This window comes from Hesperophylax consimilis, chromosome 13 (assembly GCF_061612785.1).
Source record: "Hesperophylax consimilis isolate HC1 chromosome 13, BYU_Hcon_1.0, whole genome shotgun sequence".
In the NCBI taxonomy this organism is placed as follows: domain Eukaryota; kingdom Metazoa; phylum Arthropoda; class Insecta; order Trichoptera; family Limnephilidae; genus Hesperophylax; species Hesperophylax consimilis.
Window position 1 is genome coordinate 7,432,057 of NC_142848.1, and position 19,379 is coordinate 7,451,435.

The 19,379-nt window shown below is 33.7% G+C and overlaps 1 non-coding gene across 1 annotated transcript; it reads left to right on the top strand.

The window, feature by feature from the left end:
• The first annotated feature begins 18,967 nt into the window (after window positions 1-18,967).
• Window positions 18,968-19,040, top strand: TRNAK-UUU (transfer RNA lysine (anticodon UUU)). The gene has a single exon. It is a non-coding gene; the product is annotated as a tRNA-Lys (tRNA).
• Window positions 19,041-19,379: the final 339 nt, after the last annotated feature.

Here is a 19,379-nt window from a genome sequence, read left to right on the forward strand (position 1 = left end):
AGGAAAATAACATTTATGTACATGAAAAATTTAATAAAACATATGTGTTGTTGCCTCAGAAGATTGATAAATTATTCAGTTTATGAAAACTACCTACGAACTGAAATCATTTGTTATTGTTTTCAGATTTTGTAAGGAAGCGAATAGATCTAGCACAACTTTTATTCAGAGCGGAATTTTGAATTAATTACTTAAGTCTTTCAAATACAATTTTAAATTCATACCAACAACATGCATACGCATGCAATAACGTTATGCCGAAGAAAAGTTGTCGAATTTTATTTTATCTGCGAAACAAATCAAGATATTGGAATTAACTTATTTATATTCATATTTTCTCGAATTGGTATCAGAGCTTCCTTGGATCAATGCATACATTACGAACAGTAAATACTTGAATACAAGTAACTTTGTATCTAATTGAATAGTGTGTCTGTATGTGTTTGGTTTAATCACCTATACTCGCAAATGTATTTTTTGTACAATCAATCAGTTTGATGTCTGACATTAAAATAATGTATTATGAAATCATTTTATTTATTGTGTATCGATAATTTCCATCAGTACATTAGTAGTGTCATTGGCTTCAACTTCAACAATGCCTTAAAAATATTATTGTTTTGTTAAGCACTTTGAGAGAGTATTTTTCGACCAACTTTTTTTGCATGTCTGCATTGTGCAACAATATTTGAGAAAAAATATTTCGTTGTTTTGCAGTTGTTGTTTCCATCATGTTCAAAATCAATTTTATATCTGATAGTATTATTGTCCCAGCGTCTGGACGATGTAGGCCCTCTGATTGGTCAAATTAACATTGTCTGTTTCGGGTAACTTGAATATTAAGACACGATTCCATACTAAAATAGGATCGCCTCATAATAATACGAGATTTCTTCAAAAGCATCGTTTCTGCTCATATAATTTTTGGATAATATCGAAGAAAATATGTTTTAGAAAGTTCATAATCCATTGGATTAATTACATTACAATGAAAATTCTCCACAGTTACGTGATTATGTTTGACGTTTATAAAAATTCACGCGTTTCTTCAAGATGGCCGACAGAGCGCACCTCTGGCGGTTTAAAAACGAACCAAATGCCTGGCGCGAATATTTAAATATGCAGCTCACAATACTTGACTACTTACCATTAACAAGCGTTTTATAAGAAGATTTCTTCTGGAAGCTTATCACTTTGTAATGGCATTTATCATTATTGTTTATGTTTTTTTTCTTATTAATTATATCTGATTTTATATTGGCATGTTTTCTAATTTATAAAATTTCAAAATTATTTATTTATGATGCTTTATATCCTGAGTGAAGTATTTTAAGACCTGAATTTTTATCGAAAGTGTGATCATTATTCAAAAGATTATTTGCAAACTCAGATTCACTATTTCCATTTATAGCCCTGCGATATTCTTTAGTTCTGACTTCAAAGTTTCTATTGGTTCTACCTTTGTAAAAGATTATTAAGAATATATTTCTTCATTGTTATTAGTGTAAAACGCCAGTTGAATGGTACCAGGATTGTTTATATATATAATTTTAGAAGTATCGTTATCCACAAACAGAATTCTACGCCATTGTTTATTTCTATCTTTAGAAAGACCGTTTGAAGAGAATGTGTTTAATTTTTTTATTTAGTATTTCAACTATCAATTTATTAGAATAACCGTTATTAAATGCTATTTGTCTTATGAAAATATTGTTTTATGGTTATATGCTATTTGTTTTTTTCAGGTCTTAAAATACTTCACTATAAATAATTTTGAGATTTTAGAAATGAGGAAACATATTAATATAAAAGCAGATATAATTAACAAGATTTTTTTTATAAACTCTCTTTTAAATATTTTCCCACTCAACTGGTCTTTCCCGTCTAACGATATTGTAATTCCTAATTATTATAAACCCAGCCTACTCTTACCCCTCCCCCCTCCTTCCACTTCTTCTTTCCCAATTGCAATCTATATTTAATTTTTGACTTCGGTGTATACACAATAAAATGTAAACATTATATTTATTTATTTATTGGACAATTTGCATAGCGCCGCTTTTGTGAGATATCACCACAGGGGCGCTATATTATAATAATCTACCTTTATATATAGATTTTTACTCTCCTGATAAAGGTGTATATATAATCTAGCTTTAAACTTTATTAGATACAGTAACAGTTGTAGGTAAAGAATTACCACCAGTTGGAGTAAAATTAACACCTTTTAATTAAACCGACTGCTAATTTCATCGCACAATTACCCTCTTTTTATTCATAAACACGGGTACAATTAATCAATATGTAATAATCTATTATTTAAGTCAACTTTGTTAAAACTATCTTTAATTGTGACAAACTAAACGATATTGATTCAACTTATAGACATTGACGGTTGTAACACATATTCAAGCACTGCAAGTCTCCTATGAGCTAATTATATTAGGTACGATAACAGTTAATATCAGTTGTAGACATGTAGTCAATAATAGTGTTTCATTTGAAATAATCCATCACAAATACGTAAAATTTCATTTATTCAAACAACTGTCATTCTTATTATGCGTAAATTTAGCATGTTATTATTAATTAACTCCTTCCTGTTCCGTGTTTTAACAATATATATACTCACCCTCTCTCTGTGAATGTTCTAATATCTATCTATTAAATGTAACTGTTGTTAATATCACTTAAAATGGGCGAAGCCCAACGTAGAGCCGCCCGCAGGGCCTAGCGGAAAAAAACCCGCGGAGCGGGTTTTTAACTGCTAGTTTTGATTAATGTATCAATAAAATTCAACAAACTATTTTTTGAAGTGAAACTTCTTTACGCGCGTCATGCAATTTTGAGGACCGGAGTAAAACCGATTCATGACCGTCATGAAAAACGGGGATCATTTCGCTATAGGAGCCTAGCTAATATTATATACGTAGTTTAGGTCACTCTCTAAACTCAGCTTCGCGGTCTAGAGGCAGAGCGCCCGATTGTCGTCGTGAAGAACCGAGGTTCGATCCCCGCTTTAACTAATTTTTTTTTTTCTTTTTGTTATTTTTTTAATACGAGGAAAAGTGATAAAATGCTCTCGTGCTGCTACTTTGTCAGGCATACATATAAGAAAATATCTACATTTTTTTAAATAATTTTTTAAAAAATTACATAAATTTGTTAATTTTAACCGATAGTCTCCCGAAATGTCTAAATCCATTTAGTGAGACTCTAGACCGGCAGGTGTTCACTCGAGTAATTGGCTAGAATTAACGGTCGGTACCTATATGATATTTTTGTCGAAATATAGCTTACAAATCGAGCCGGTAGAGTCGCTCGGTATTTTGATTAATTATTTTTATTTTGAATCATTAAAATTACTAATCAAGGCCGATAACACGACTAATTATTCTCGCAGACGTGCGTGACCAGTTTTTTTAGTAAAAAACACACCCATTATTAATTAATATACGGACAAATATACGGAAATATTTATAAAAACGGCAGATATGACTTCACACTACCGATATATCTTCTATTCGACCCTATATAAAGCGTTAACGAGATTTTATGTGATATTATTCATTTGTCGTGTTTGAAAACGAAAATTTACACGTTAAAAGTCAATTGAGGAGTACACGTTATACGCGGTTCTCGTCGCGCGAGATACCTTCTTGTGGTCGAGAGGCAGAGCGTTCGACACTCGTTATGCTGGACCCGGGTTCGAATCCCATATTTTTATAACTTTTAATTTTTTTTATCACATGCTACTTATAAATATGTCAATATTAGGAATCTAGTTAAACGTTCATTTGTTAACAACACGCCTATAAATAAATTTATGCTTTTTAAAACTATAATGTACAGCATTCTGAATAATAATAATATGAAATGAAAAGAAAGAGAGAAGAATACTGAAAGTTTCACTTCCGTCGTGCGTAAGCTTGCAACTCACTGTATTTTTTTAAAATAATCAACTTACCTACACCAAACAAAAACATGTGTTAGTTCAAAAAAAGTACAATAAAACTTTTCAAAAACAAGACAATTAATTTATGTAAAATACAGGTTTCATTGAAAGTATCTACTATGACATTAAAAGATTTTCTAAGAACTGATAAAGCATTAATCATAAAAACTCATTTTGACAGGATATAATTAAAAACTTATTTTGGCTGACAATTAATGTGAAAAACGGAAATAAATTTAGAAAAAATAAGGAAATTAGTTTTTTTCTGATTGAAAATTTGACATTTTTATCGATTGAAATATGTATTTTATTTACATTTATTTTATGATTTTAATAATTCAACCATTAAAAACTTTTTAAACAATTTTCAAGTGACTATTTAACCTTCGTAAGGGTAAGACCCATAGACTAAATACAACTACATCAATGGTAAGACCTATATTTATTTCGTTTATTGACTGCTGTAATGTCATTCGATTTGGTTTTGTGTGAAAACATCTCCACATGATTGCCACCCAACTATTGATAGAATTTATTGTTATCGACGACGAGTCTATTTGCAGAGTTTCAGCTCGATCGGATGTCAGGAAGTGTGTTAATCTCCGCTTCCAAGAAATGAATACATTCGTTCCCGAACACAAAAGTGAAATTTAAAAAGATGTATTTAAAAACATCACATTGTTCTAGCCATATCCTTTTTACTAAAAACGTCAGTGTTCTAGCCATATCCTTTTTACTAAAAACGTCAGTGTTCTAGCCATATCTTCTGACTAAAAATATGTGATTGAATTAAGATACAGAGCTCTTTTAGTCCTCCAAAAACCTTTTTAGAAAAACCTATTAATAGTTTTCCCTCTGCAATCTTGTAATGAAAATTCCGGTAGTCTTTGATATTGCAGTCGATGTTCCTCGTTAACTGATGGGTGAAGTTGTAAGTAATTGTGTTACAGTGAAATGCATATTGCATTTCGATGTATATGAGTGTCTACAGTAATATAAGCATTTGATTGAGTTCTCCAATATGTATTTATCAATGAACCTATATAGGTTTTGTATCATACATATATATGTACGTAGGTTGCAGATTGCTTGCTACTGACCGCAACGTGTTTGAGAGTTGGGGTGCATTATGATACTTTAGTTAGCAAATGCTCCCCGGCCACATAGAGGGAATGCTTCAAAGGAATTGATTATCCGTATATATTTACAAGCAGCGGCGGCAATAGAGGATATATTACGAAATTTGTAGAACCTAATATGAAGGCAAAAACCCTTTGTGGTTAGCAAACTATTAGATGCCACTACTAACTTCGATTCAATCTAATCATGGTCATTGAAGAAAGGGATACAATTTGGAAAATTACTCTAGAAATTTCATTAGAAATGGAATATTATTTATAATAATAAAAACGAGTTTATTCTGAAATGTTGCGAGGTTTGTACAATCCTACACATCCCATAAACATATGAGATAATAATACAAAAACATTAAAATATATTAACGAGATTTTCAGTTTATTATTTCATATAGGTACTAAATGTATTCATGAAGATTTTTATGATTTTGAATTAATTATTTGAATTTAAAAAGGTTTCTTTGAAGGACGAAATAACTGTAATGCACGCACGAAGATACTGTTACAAAATATAAATAATTCGTTAAAAATCGTCAAATTATTTGTAATCCGGTAAAAAACGGGACTGCTGGCCCTCATTGGCTCGAATGAATTGACAGATATAAACTTTAGTAAAAGAGGGTTGTATAATCGCGATGTCCGAACACAAAAAAATAATATTTTCGCATTTATTATCAAGGCTTGGTGCAGGTGAATGAACACTATTACTTCTTATGTATTAAGAATACACCAAAAGCTTAACAGGAAACATTCTGCGATCCCGTTTTTAAGCGTATTACGAATAATTTGATGATGTTTTTAATAAATCAGCAAAACTTATTATGCACTCCGTGCACAAATATACCAAGCAAAACTAATAACAAAATAATACGTATGTTCACTACAGTCTTCAATTACACATCTGCCCTGATGATGGACGAGGTTGCGCAACACGGCATAATACCCCAAAAATGTATCCCTTTAATACGTGGTATGTTGTTCTAAACAAAATGATTCATTAGCAAGTTATCTAAAAATATATATATTGCCATATTAAACCTAATAATAGCTAGATAATTACTGGATACTCGAAAAATATGATATTCAAATATAATATATGATATTCAAATCAATATTGCTCTTGTATAGTTTATTTTACACGAGTAATATCACCTGAGAGATCATGACTTGTTAAGTTGATTAAGTCGCGCCATTCAACATAATTTCCAAGAATTAAATATAATAAAACAATGTAACACTTTTACCACTTTATTAATGGTAACACTTGCGCTATAACAATTACTCTTTAAATGGAAATGCCGAAAGCTCATTTGAGGGCTTTTGAAGCTTTGACGTTAACGACAGTAACTGAGCGCTCAGCGTTCCAGCACAGCGTCATAGTAACCGTTCCATTCTCGTATTTATAGTGGGGAATGAAAGTCCCATTTCAATAACGGGTTGAGTTATACGCCGTAAAATCGCTGGAAGACATAATTGCACTCGGATTCATTTATAAAATAAGGAATAAATAATCTACGGACAAATTAAGCGGAGAAAAATTCAATAAATAAATCTTCCGTTTGACTGAAATTTCTCAGCACGCCTTAAACTTCCGACGAATCCCTCATTTGCATTTTAACCAAGAGTTATATATCGGTTCCTTTCAAGTCGCTGATAAGGCGACTAAATGGCTGAAGTCAACATTTCTACGAGCCTATAATACGAGTAGCCGCTCTGTATAAACTCTGGGTACGTACTTAGTACCTAGTTAGTACTTGCGGGCACGCAGGGTTTCATAATTTTGTTTCAATTCGTTCCGCTTCCTCGTCCAATTTGCGTGTACAACTTTCAATTATTTTTTTAATTACTCCCAATATTTCGCAATTAAAGATAATTGCTTTCGATAAGTAGCTGATTTATTTGTGGGTATTTTGGTGCGGGGAGAAACACAAAAAGTGCGGAATAATTTAGTTCGTTATACGTTTATGGCGCTACTCTGCAGTTTAATGAAATCCCCCGATATCCACCGAGGGCGAGGGCTGAATCTCCCGTCTCTCGGGCCGGGTTGGGGCTATAGGGTTTAGGCACGAAACGCTCGTGCTCGGGGGACGGAAGCTCTAGCACTAGGCACTAGGGGGACACGCGAGTTTTATGTGAGCCAGAACCATGAACAAACGGAGCAACCGAATCCCACCAACCTATAAAGATCTTATTTCTAAGCTGATATACGACCAATTTTTATGACAATCATTTTGGGCCATCGCTTCGGGTGAATAAATAATAGGATAGGGGAGCCTCCCTCCGTGATTGGTTCGCAATAAGTAGGTACCTGCATACCATGATTCTGTATTGAAATTCAAATGATAAATTAATAAACAGAATAATCCTTCAACGTTGGCTTTTAATGCGGCATTTTGATTTACGATTCCGCGGCACGAATGCAGCAGTTTAACAAACGTTATAATCAACCATCAACTATTCAGCACAGCCATAGCTCTACAAGCAGCGAACAGCAAGCAAGCTACAGCGTAATGAAGATAAATTTCTGAATTGTTAAAATGAAGACATGAATATTTTTTGTCGATCGTAAAGATGACAAAACAAATAAGATCAGTAAATACTGGAAGAAAGTAGATACTTTTTCTTAGCATTCGAGTCATCGTTGGGTTATGAACAGGCAAACTTATGCTAAAAAAGATTTTTTGTTTGTTTCGGAATTTAAGATGTAATTTTCCTTTATAGCATAAGTCCGACTTGGTCTCCAATAACGTTAACGACTGAAATAAAAGATACCATGATTCATACCTTCCTCCAAGTTCATGGTTGAGAAGTGAAATAAATTCGGGCTTGCATTTTACTGCCCTTCACGCGGTTGCAAACTTACAAAACCTCCGCACTTTGGAGGATAAAATAATATATTTTCACGGTCGAAGATATATGTAACGAGGCACGATCAAGTGGGTTGCGTTTTTACAAAGCCTGGATCATTTAAGCTACGGTGACGACTGTAATAGAGTCGTTTTGTTTGTGAAAAATCATTTACAAAGCCTATACAGTAGATCAGTTTTTGTTTTTTCAAACCTAACCTCACCTAAATCAGATTAAAATTGTGTAGGCTATTTTAAAACACAGTCGGGTAATGTCAAGAGTAAAGATAACATCAGAGTATGTGTGAGATGATATATGTGAATAAAGCAATAATTGTGTGCCGAGATAGAGTTGTGCGTATGTTTATCCTCTCATAATACCCCTACTGGGAAACGGCACTATGGTGAGTTAGTAAATCAGTTTTATTTTAATCTTCAACAGAATACTGTTGAAAAAATTACGGCAACATTGCGCATACTTTAGAACATTTTAGTAGAAACCTTCTACTTCCTAACTGTTGAAAAAAGAACTGATGAATGTGGCTCATCTAATGATTTAATTTGAGTTATTCTGGGCTGCACAGTGCAGGCTGAGGATTGCGAACATTTAACGAGGCTTAAGGTGTTTATTATTTATGACACCTAATTGATGGATACTTACAAAATGTGAATTAGCTAAGGTTTGAATTTTAAAAAAAATTTCAACTTCATGCATCAATATGTATTTCATTTCTCTCAACTTTATTCTGATATTTAAAATTAGATGGTTGTGTTCAAGATATTTACAATAATAAAGTTAATTGTATATTAAATTGCTCATTTCGCCCTTTGCTTTGTAAGCAGCCCTTCCGACTGCGGGCTGAGCACTGTAATAGTGTAGCTGTGGTGTGGTGATGTGGCGGTGTGATGCGCGCAGTGGCCGGCCGCATCGTAAAAACTTTATGTCCAATCGTCCCCCATAATTCATAATAACACTATTATTTTTTCAGCCATAAAAAACTTTCCACCGCCAACACTTCATCCCTCTTGTATCTTTCTACCCACCCACCCCCTCCTCTCCCACCCTAAGGGGGTGGGGCCTTCGAGGCTTTTCCTGGTCATCGATGTTTTGCTAGAACACATAAAATATTTTTTATGGCCTCTACATTCTTAGTTTTGCCAAAATAATAATGAAACAGGTAACAATAAAAAAGTGTAATTTTATACAGAAATTTATAAAAATGTATGGTGACCTTTCATAACTACGAGTTCAACACTTAACATAATCCGCAGTTTACATTAGAAGCAAATTATCGATATTGTTGTCGCAAGCGTTGTTCAATCAATTTTACAACCTCCCAAACCCCGAATTTTTAAATTGACTTAAGAATTGTGTGTGACGCACGGAACTTTATATAGTACACAATGCCTTCAGATCCTTGCAGACAAGTCAAGCTTTTAGTAAGAAAACCAATGAAAAAAAACTTTTAATCTTCAAAACGGACTGAATTACATTAGCAGATAATTGTATTTTTACCTATGTTAAGACAATGAAATAGTAATTAGTACTTCAAATAGAGCCTATTTAAGATAACCATTTATTGGATAACCAACACCCCTGCCATAGGTCACCCCAAGTGGTTCGCTACATTTGGTGACTTAGCAGGGGTGCCAGATCATGGGGTGCGGTTTGTATAGGCATCGCGGCGATTGCGTTTGCCCACCTACTACGGGGGTCGAATCGGAAGAGACTGCTTGAAAGAGACTTTTTGACCTCTCCAGCCGGACTCTCATCGCCTTGCACAGCCGTGGGAGGGATGAATTCATATCTCCGTCACTGCTGGACACATTGACCCTCAGATTCCTACCCACCTCTCATACCTGTATTCCGTCCCAGAACTTCGTCTACTTCTTTTCCCTAAAGGTACTCTCCACATGAGGCTTTTTTTGTGTGGAGCTAATATAAAAAAGCAAAATAATTCTCCATATCTGAACCGTTGTTGGCATATAGTTCTCTATAAAGGATCTAGAGCTTTAGAAGGTACCATATATATTTGTATCGCTTTTAGTTAGTTGGTTTATGAATATTACTACACACTGCTTGTCTTCAGATTTTATTACTATTTTATGAATGATTTAAAAAATATTTTATAATAATTAATATCTCACACACAGCACATGTCCATACTCATACTCTGCAACAACATTTTTTTCAAGACGGCAGCCAAATAAATACACCCTCACTACCAGATAATCCTCCTCTTCGTACAATAATGATTTTTTACTCCCCTAGTAATACCCCAACCGGTTGACAGGTCTCAGACAATCGAAAGCCAATAAATCAACATTATTTGTCCTATGGTTCAAGTAATTGGAAATCAATTAATCGTATGCTAATTCGACCGCCCCGCTCCTATATGATGCTGTAAGCTTTGATTGCTTATTGGTCGTAATCCCCTTTGAACCAAAAGAAGGGAGAATTTACGAGCCAATAAAATGGAAGCCTTTGTTTTTGCCAATTCAGGCTTCTCGTGCCATAACTCGCGATTTGGTGGAAAGAGCTGACTTAATAAATAATTACCTAAATTGTTCTTCTTTCTTGGAATAAGAACAACGAAATACCTTTTAATGGCTAAGGTGGAATAATAAAAAATAGATTTTGAAGCAAAAAAACCAAAATTATTTCAATACGACAGAACTTAAAAAAAAACGATAAGACTTATTTTGATGGAAAAAGTAGTGGGGAACATCCCAGGAAGATGTTGCACGATCAAGTTAAATTAATATTTCACCACATCAAATAACGAAATAACGGGCGATGTATGAGACTTTGTTTATGGAAGAACTTGGAGTGTGTGGTAACATAGGATACGATGGATCGCCCTGAACTGATGTATCTAATAAACTTTAACATCCACATTAACCATCTAAACGTACCTGCCGCACTAAACTATTTTACACATTAAACAACAAAACAAATTCTGCAGCAAACTTGCCAATTTTTCAACATTCGGTAATCTTTATCCCAACTCAATTATATTATTCTAATTATGTATATTTTGACTTCCTTCGAAATATATGACGATGTAACTTAAGCAATACGCAATCAAAACTCTCAAATACATATTACAATTCAGGCACATACTCTTATGCACTGCGTACTTTGTTTAAATATTAACAGAGTGGAAGATACTACCAGTATCGCCCTGGTGTAAGACCACCATTCAGAATTGAAACGTTGCTCCAAATGGCTTTAGCCGTGTTTAGTGACTAGATCTGAATAGCCAGGTACTTCCCCACCTTCCTCTTTCCCTTCCCCACTTACCTTCAGCCTCACAACTTCCCCAATTGGGGATGCCATAGTCTCACTGGCTCCAGACGGGAGCAGTTGGGACTCTTGTAAGGTATTCGCTATAAAAAAAATATATATATATAGTTTATCTTTCAAAATCATTGCTTAGAATCATTCGCCCGGTGAAATGTATATAATCACTCGCTAGAAATTTCATTTCATGTCATTGGTACCGATCGTTGGAATAATTTCTTAAGCCTGGTAAACTGTTACTACTCTTTTACTTATGACTTCGTAATAACACCTTACATAAAATGTGCAAACACCTCAGCAGAGGTTCTCCTAGTTAGGTTTTCCCAAAACACATCTACTAACCCGTACATATCTGAATTATTATCCTAATTAATGTACAGTTTACGATTGTTGTAAACGGAAGTGGCGCCCTCTGTCAATTTCACAATGAACTTTTCAATTTTTCGAACTGCGACAGCGGGTTTTTATCTACTAGCACTGATTATTAAAACTTCTATTAACCCGGACATATACAAATTATTAACATTTTTAGTATTACAGGTACTTATTATTTAGACTGTACGTAAAAGCAAAGAAATGAATAAATAAAAATAATTGTAATTGTGTACTGATTTCTTTGTGTTTGTTTCAAAAATAATAAAAAAATAACAATAAAATAAAATATTGCATTTTATCCTCTCTGTGTACTCCTGCAAGAAAATGGCATGGGAGCTTTCTTAGATAGTTACGATTGATTTTATACACAAAGATATATCATTTTATACCCCCATGCTGTTCGCAAAACACCCCTTATAAAAAATACATGTAAAAAGTTACGCCAAATTTTAAGAGACCTTGAAGTCTTAATAGTATCAAAGGATAATATCTTCGGAATTACATAAATTATTGGAGTGAAGTAATTAAAGAAAACGCGTTCCGAGCATTCATGCACATTTTAAACCCAATTCCAGTGGAATTTACCCCTAATTTTTATCTTCGCTCGCAGCCTTCTGATGAGAAAAAATGCAAATGATTGGAAGGTCTTTGCAAGGATCGAAAATCCTTCCCCCTGGCAAAGGAAAATGAAAATAAATTAGCATTAAAGCTTTCTCTACTGCTTTAAATGATGCGATCACGTAAACTGTGTTGGAGTGAAAATATGCAAAAGGTTTTTTTTTAATCTAGAGTAAGTAAATAGAAGAAAACATTCAAACAATTTTTTATACAATAACATTAAGAACTTTAATATCCTACATACTTAGAGCGTGTGTAAAGTATTAACATTGGGTTCGTAGAAAACATTATTAATATTTTTTGCGGTTTGATAAAAATTATAAAGAAACGGAAAAAACACAGCTTCTCAGATTTAAAATTGTAATTTCTCGGAACTAAACATTACTTTTATACTTAAATACACATATTGATATTAATATGTAATATAAATTAGTGTTGCCAACTTATACTATTGCACAAGTACATTTTGTATTTGTAGAAAACGCAAGTACAAAAGAATAATAAGTAGGTACCTATAGCATAACAATTAAATAAACGGTAAGAGGTTAACATTGAATTTCATTGCGTTATGAAAACTATTTCTTACATTTCATATTTACTACATAAAAAATTTTATGACGGAAATTTTTAAGGTTATAATTATGATGTAAGAACTAGGTATGAATTGTAATGAACCGTCTTAAGCCAGTGAGACTATGGTCTACCCAATTGGGGTATGTTGTGAGGATGAAAATACTGGGGAGGAAAGGAGACGGGGAAGAGTCATCTAGGAAAGTACCTGGCTATTCAGATCTGCTCACCAAACGCGGCTAAAGCCGTTTCAATTTTGAATGGTGGTCTTACAACAGGGCGATACTGAGAGTATCTTCCACCCTTGAAAATGACCGCCAATATACTATGTATTTTTAATGAATAAATTGTGAAAGAACACACAAATAAAACATAGCATTTGATATAACGTAATAAAAAGGATTATAGTTTTTTGTAGGTAAATTTTACGTGTGTTAACAATTGAGGGACAGTAAATTCGGCAACTTGAATCTGTCTGTGTAGAGCGAGACAGATGAATTATAGTTGTATAAAAGTCCATGTTTTAGTTTGATCTCCCTCTCACATCCAAGATCGCACCTACTAACTCGATTAACAATAAACGAAGTCATTAATCTCGGAGTATTATTAATTGAATAATCCCGATCCTTTTATTAAAAGTGGTACAGCCATAGACATATGAATATTAGTAGACCTGCCCTAAGTGATTAAAAGCGTATTATCCCCACTCCCCATACCGGTTCCATTGGCGCCGGCTGTGCTCGCGTATGGCCTCAAGTGAAATTTGAAAACGTGACGTCATCATTCTTGTGCGAACTATGGTCGAGGCATCATCGGTTCATTTTACGAAATAACACTGCAAAATGTTGACTTGTGATATGAAAACTTGTTAAAATAGATGTGAAAAAGAGAATAAACCCAATTGTCGTATTACATTCCATAAGTAAGCATTATTTTACTTTATTTTAAGCTTATTCACACCGTATTATATGGATCAGTTTTAGAAACATATACTATCACATCTCAATGTAGCGATTCTCAAGTGTGCTCATCGTTGTTTACTGGGGTAAGTAAATTATGAGACATTTGTAAAAGTGTCTTAACTAAATACTCTGAAACTAACTACGACTCTGAAAATAGAAGCTGCCTTACTTTGCCGAATTTGGACTTCGCAAATTAGTTCATAACGTGGCGAGTAATTTGCGCTCCCATGTAGAAATGTCTATTCATTCAAAAGCAGATTTTACTTTTAAGAAGTAAATGGTGATATTATAATGCGAGATGCCTATTTACTGTCAGATTGATTTATTGACGAATCACAGTCAGCCTTACCCCCTTCGTTCTTCAACAGTTGACTTTACCCCTCGCCATTATCTTCTCGTCTATTAATTCCTATGTCTGTGGGTACAGCCTACAACCCATATAACAACAGTATAACAAAACTTTATATAGTTCTTGCATGAAAATCGTTATTATTATTTGTTGATCGTTTAATAACCGATTTCGAACATCCTTTGTTTAGCCTCTTCTGCAAATAATGTCCTTAGCGCACTTTCCCTCTTCCTTTCCGCTCGTCTCCCTCTTCCGGCGTACATCTTCGGAGCAATTAGCTTGTTAATTGAAGAATTAGTACGAACAATCGTGTCCTCCAGAGATAGGGATGCTCATTCCGAAGCTATTCTTTCCCTGGACCAGGCGACTGTAAGGGAGAATGGAAAAAAAACAAACAAATTAAACTTTTTTAAACCCATAAATTCCTGCCTCCCGTTTTATTAGGAGATGGCAGGAGATAAGGTAAGAGAATATTAAATTTCTTGATTTTGTTGGATTTCTCCGGCGGTTTGAGAATATATTTGATGGGCTTAATATTGTTAAGCTTTTAGTTTTAATTAAGAAATTCTCATTGAATCAAACATAAAAATAAAAATTAGTATGGGGTGTTACAAACACTGACACATTTGATGGTCATCGATTAGAATATTTTTCAATTACATATATTTGAATTTTGATTTTGTTTTCAGTGATAAATGAATGCAAATCTTGGAAGCGATAATTAACCCACTTCCCGACATCCGATCGAGCTGAAACTCAACGTATTATATCAACTTTAAGTGGCAATCCTATACACATACACACGCAGATATGTGCTCATTTCTTTGAAATCGAATGAAATTACAGCAGTTAATATACGAATTAAATGGCAGTCCTTCCCAATCGTCATTTGGCGTGGTTGATAAAGTTGTTGACTCCAGTTCCAGGATAGAAATGTTCAATTCTCAGTCAAACCAAGTATTTTTTTTAAGTATTAAAAGAAATTTTATTTTACCGATAAACGCCGATTGTAATAATTGTGTGAAAAAATTGAATTTTCAAAAGCAATTTTTTTTTTCAAAAAAAGACAAAAACACTATTGACCGTGAACCTGCGTCAAAACGCATACCGCATAATATCCACATATTAAAATATTGCTGATATGCGATTTGTCACCAAATGTGAAGGGTGTTTGACAATATTTTACCTAATGTGACGGACTCATATTTACATATTTTTTATACCTGAAATACCCACCGTTGCCCGGACTTTACTCTGGGTGGATAGGGGTGGAAAAGCGGGCGAAATCTCATATCGTGGACAGTGACCGTTCTCTTTTTTTGTGTGCAAAATTTTATAAATCTGGGAAAAATATATAAAAAATTTTGCATAAAATACAAACCCACAAACAAACAGATTGTAGAAGATAAAAATATTACACAAAATCATTCTATTGAGAACTTATTTCAAAGATATTTCGAATAATGAATAGTACGTAAGTCGAAAATGTTTTTTTGTTACAAAAGCATAGAATTTTAATATTTTGTATTTCTTTAAAAAAATGAGAGCGAATCTTTTGATTTGAATCTGGCCACAACCTTTGAGATCCAATGCAAGATAATCTGTAATTTTTGTTTTTCTTTTTTTGATAAGGCTTCTTAATCTTCGTTGGATATGCCTACATTACCGGAATAAAGTTTGAAGCCAGTCGAGATGACATCGAATCAGATAAAGTGGTCCAGGCCGTTTCCACAATCTCTGAAGATTGACAAAGCCCGTCCCAGGGGGGGATGCTCTTAATATTTGTTTGTAAATGAGGGTCAGAAGGGGGCGGTAGTCAAAGAGACGGAACCGTTTGGGAATGGAGTCCACATCTACTTATTACAGGCTTAGTTTCAGCTCTTTGGCCCAACTTCGCTTGATCGCGTTTTTCAACACGAGGTAATGCAAGAATAACTTTTTGGATACTAGTATCTACATAATATTATCATCTGTCTCGTTTTATAGATTTATATTTGCTTCATCGAGATCTCACAGTCAAGATTTTGATTCGACTACTGCAGATTGTTCATCAAATGTAATACTTTGAGCAACATTCTTTTTAGTTTTATTATCTATACTATTATCGTACCCGTACATTGATTTAACAGTTTTCCAATCGTTTCTAACCAACTGCAACACTTGTTACCTATAGTTTAAGAATTGTTACTTATAGTTTAGATTCATGACGTTATATTACGTTTAGATTTAGTTAGTGTAAACTAAGTAGAGTGTAAACATTTAGAGCCTTTCAATACGTTTTTAATTTTTCCACAACTGATAAACGCACATTAGTGTATGATAAATGATTGTTTATCAGCTGTGCAAAATTTAAAAGAAGTTTATTTTAGTACGGGGGTTATCTTGTAAGCTATGTTCGTTTCACAATATTTTAATTGTTTTACATTAACTCCACCCAAAAAGCCGTGAGGAAAATAAAATAATTTCCGTTAGGGCCTATGTCATTTTTAAGTTAATTATTTCTAAGGAAAGGAAGTAATGAAACTTGATCTTGAAGAGACCCATTTTGCAGGAGGGACAAAACACAGAATTCGGTATATCACTCCACATCCGAGATATTGAACTTAAGAACGATCATAGAAACTACTCGTTCTCATCTTGTTTCATTTCTTTTCATGAAGTATTTCATAAAAGTAATTATCTGTTCGTTTCATTGTATTATCTACCTGTCATTGCTAATCATCAATCGATGTGCAGGTTGCATTTTTAACACGTTTCGTAATAACATTTTTTTATATCTAATATTTGTTTAATATCGATTATCGTAGACGTGCTTCCACTGACAATGACGTGAAATAGCTGGGAGAAAAAGTTCGCTACATCGTTAATAAAATTTCGAAAACCATTAAATTATCTCTCAAAGTTTAAAAACAATATAACAACGAATTATTGTCTTCGCCATTAATAGCAAAGTCGTGAATATTTATTCAAATCGCAGTTAAAAACCGGCCACTCTAAAACTCCAGGAGACTCGCTTAGGTAAACTGAATTCAATGCGGGCCCTCCCCTTCAGAAAGAAATAACACATTTTTCCGCTTCTTACCCTTTATTCCTCGTGCCGAGAAGTGGTGTCGGAATAAATTGAAAATCGATCTCCCAGCAACGGAGAAAGTGTTGCGAAATCTACCTACTGCTTTATACAGGTGATTTATTCCAGGAACAATTCCGCGGAATGGAAGGGAAATGCAAGTAGTTTTTTGTCTGTTTCGACTTGTAAATCATACTTTTTATTATTATTGATTGTTATTACTTTGATTTGTGTCGTGCTATCAGATTCGAACCCTAAAAATAGAATGGTTTATTTTGTTTTCCGAATGGTATAAGCCCTAATACTGAAACAAATTGCTTTTGTTCAATTTTGCTTCGACTATCGTCATACTTTTTACAGCTTAGGTTGTTCCAAACTCAATCACATATTTTACATTTGAACGGTCCACGTAAACGCCGATTTTCAGCTCATTTCAACTATTGCACTTTCAGCTCTATCATCAGGGTAAAATTACACATTTGCCTTGATGATGGACACTGCAATGCTGTCCGAAACGTCGGCTAAAGAAGAAGAATACCCCAAAAACAAATCAGTGCAATACTTTTGGCCGAAAATCTCAAATCATACCATTTTGTCTCCACCTTAAAAATGCACTCAGTTGGCAGGTACTCCAAAATTTATAACCTCAAAACTTTACCCAAAACCATATATAAGTCTCCGAGCAATACATCAGTTAGTAATAAATAAACCACATACAAATCGTGTATTTATGCATATCAGCTAATCATTACTATTAAAAATAAAGTAGGTACTGATGTAACTGATCGAAATTGAATAAAAATGGAAATAATTTTTTCAATATTATTTGCAAGAATCATTTTGCTATTTAAATATTCCTTGAAAGACCCTGTGTTCCTCGTATCCACTCGGGAGATTGCTCCTATCGAGGCTGACGAGACTTGAGATTTCACGCATGTTTCTAATTTCAGTTCACTCATGGGGGAGAGATAGGTATATGAAGATAAATGATTGAGCTTCTTCAAAACAGTATCCATCTCTCAAACTAAAGCATGCTGACTGCTTACATTTTTTTAAGTGCGAATTATATTGTATCTGATATCTGGATTCTGCACATTACGTATTAAATTACTTACATTTAATGGGTAGCACAATGTTAGCTTATTTATTTATGGAAACGTTATTTCCATAATTTGGTTTCGGTTGACGTTTGTTATACAAGAATCAACGTTTAAATAGGCTGGTTTAACCATTAATCTTTGGGTTATCGTAGAACTACATTCGTATTTCCCTAGAATTTCAGATGTTTTGAAGATGTTTCCTTCTGTTCCGTCTCTTTTAATTACAATGTTTCAGTTTTCAGTGAAGTTTCATTATGGGTAGAAAGAAACTATTTGGGATAGCGGTAAATGTGACTGCATAGACATAGATAGTTAATGTGAATGCTTAACCTTCCATTTTATTACTTTATCTCAAAAAGAAGACATTTGTTTTATCTTTATGAAATCTTTTTAAAAAAATTATCCTCGGGGTACACCATAGGTACGACGATGCACAACTTTAAAACAAGAAATGCTAAAAAATGCTAGGACAATATTAAAAAAATAGACGACTAAAGGATGCGTGAAAGAAGTGTGCAGTACGCAAGTATTAATTTGAATGTCGTCACTTTTTTCCAAGTGAGTTATAGAAATCATAATCACATATATAAGAAAAATAATACTTTATGATTCATTTCTATACGTCATCTTTATCAGAAACACGTCCGTTACAGTATGTTTGAAAATTTCACGCATGTTCTTATCAGCCCGGATAGCTCAGTCGGTAGAGCATTGGACTTTTAATCCAAGGGTCCAGGGTTCAAGTCCCTGTTCGGGCGAATCTTTTTTTGTACCATCTTGCTGGCGGGTTTTTATAAAATACTTTATTTAGTGATATTATCGCATTTGCGGACATGCAATGAACTTCTGATGTGATTTTGGTTTCATCGTGATTTTGCTTATTACGTCGAATTATAAAATTTGAGTAATCTAAAATGGACAATTCTAATTTATGGCTAAAATTAAGGGAAAATAAATAGAGTGTGCGGAAAATTTTTTATTTGTTTTTTTTTCAATGCGTGATATGACAATACTTTTGATAAAAACTTCTGTGGTCAAAACTGATCTGTAACTGGTCCTCGAAATCAATAAACAACGCTTTATAAAGTTGAGCATAA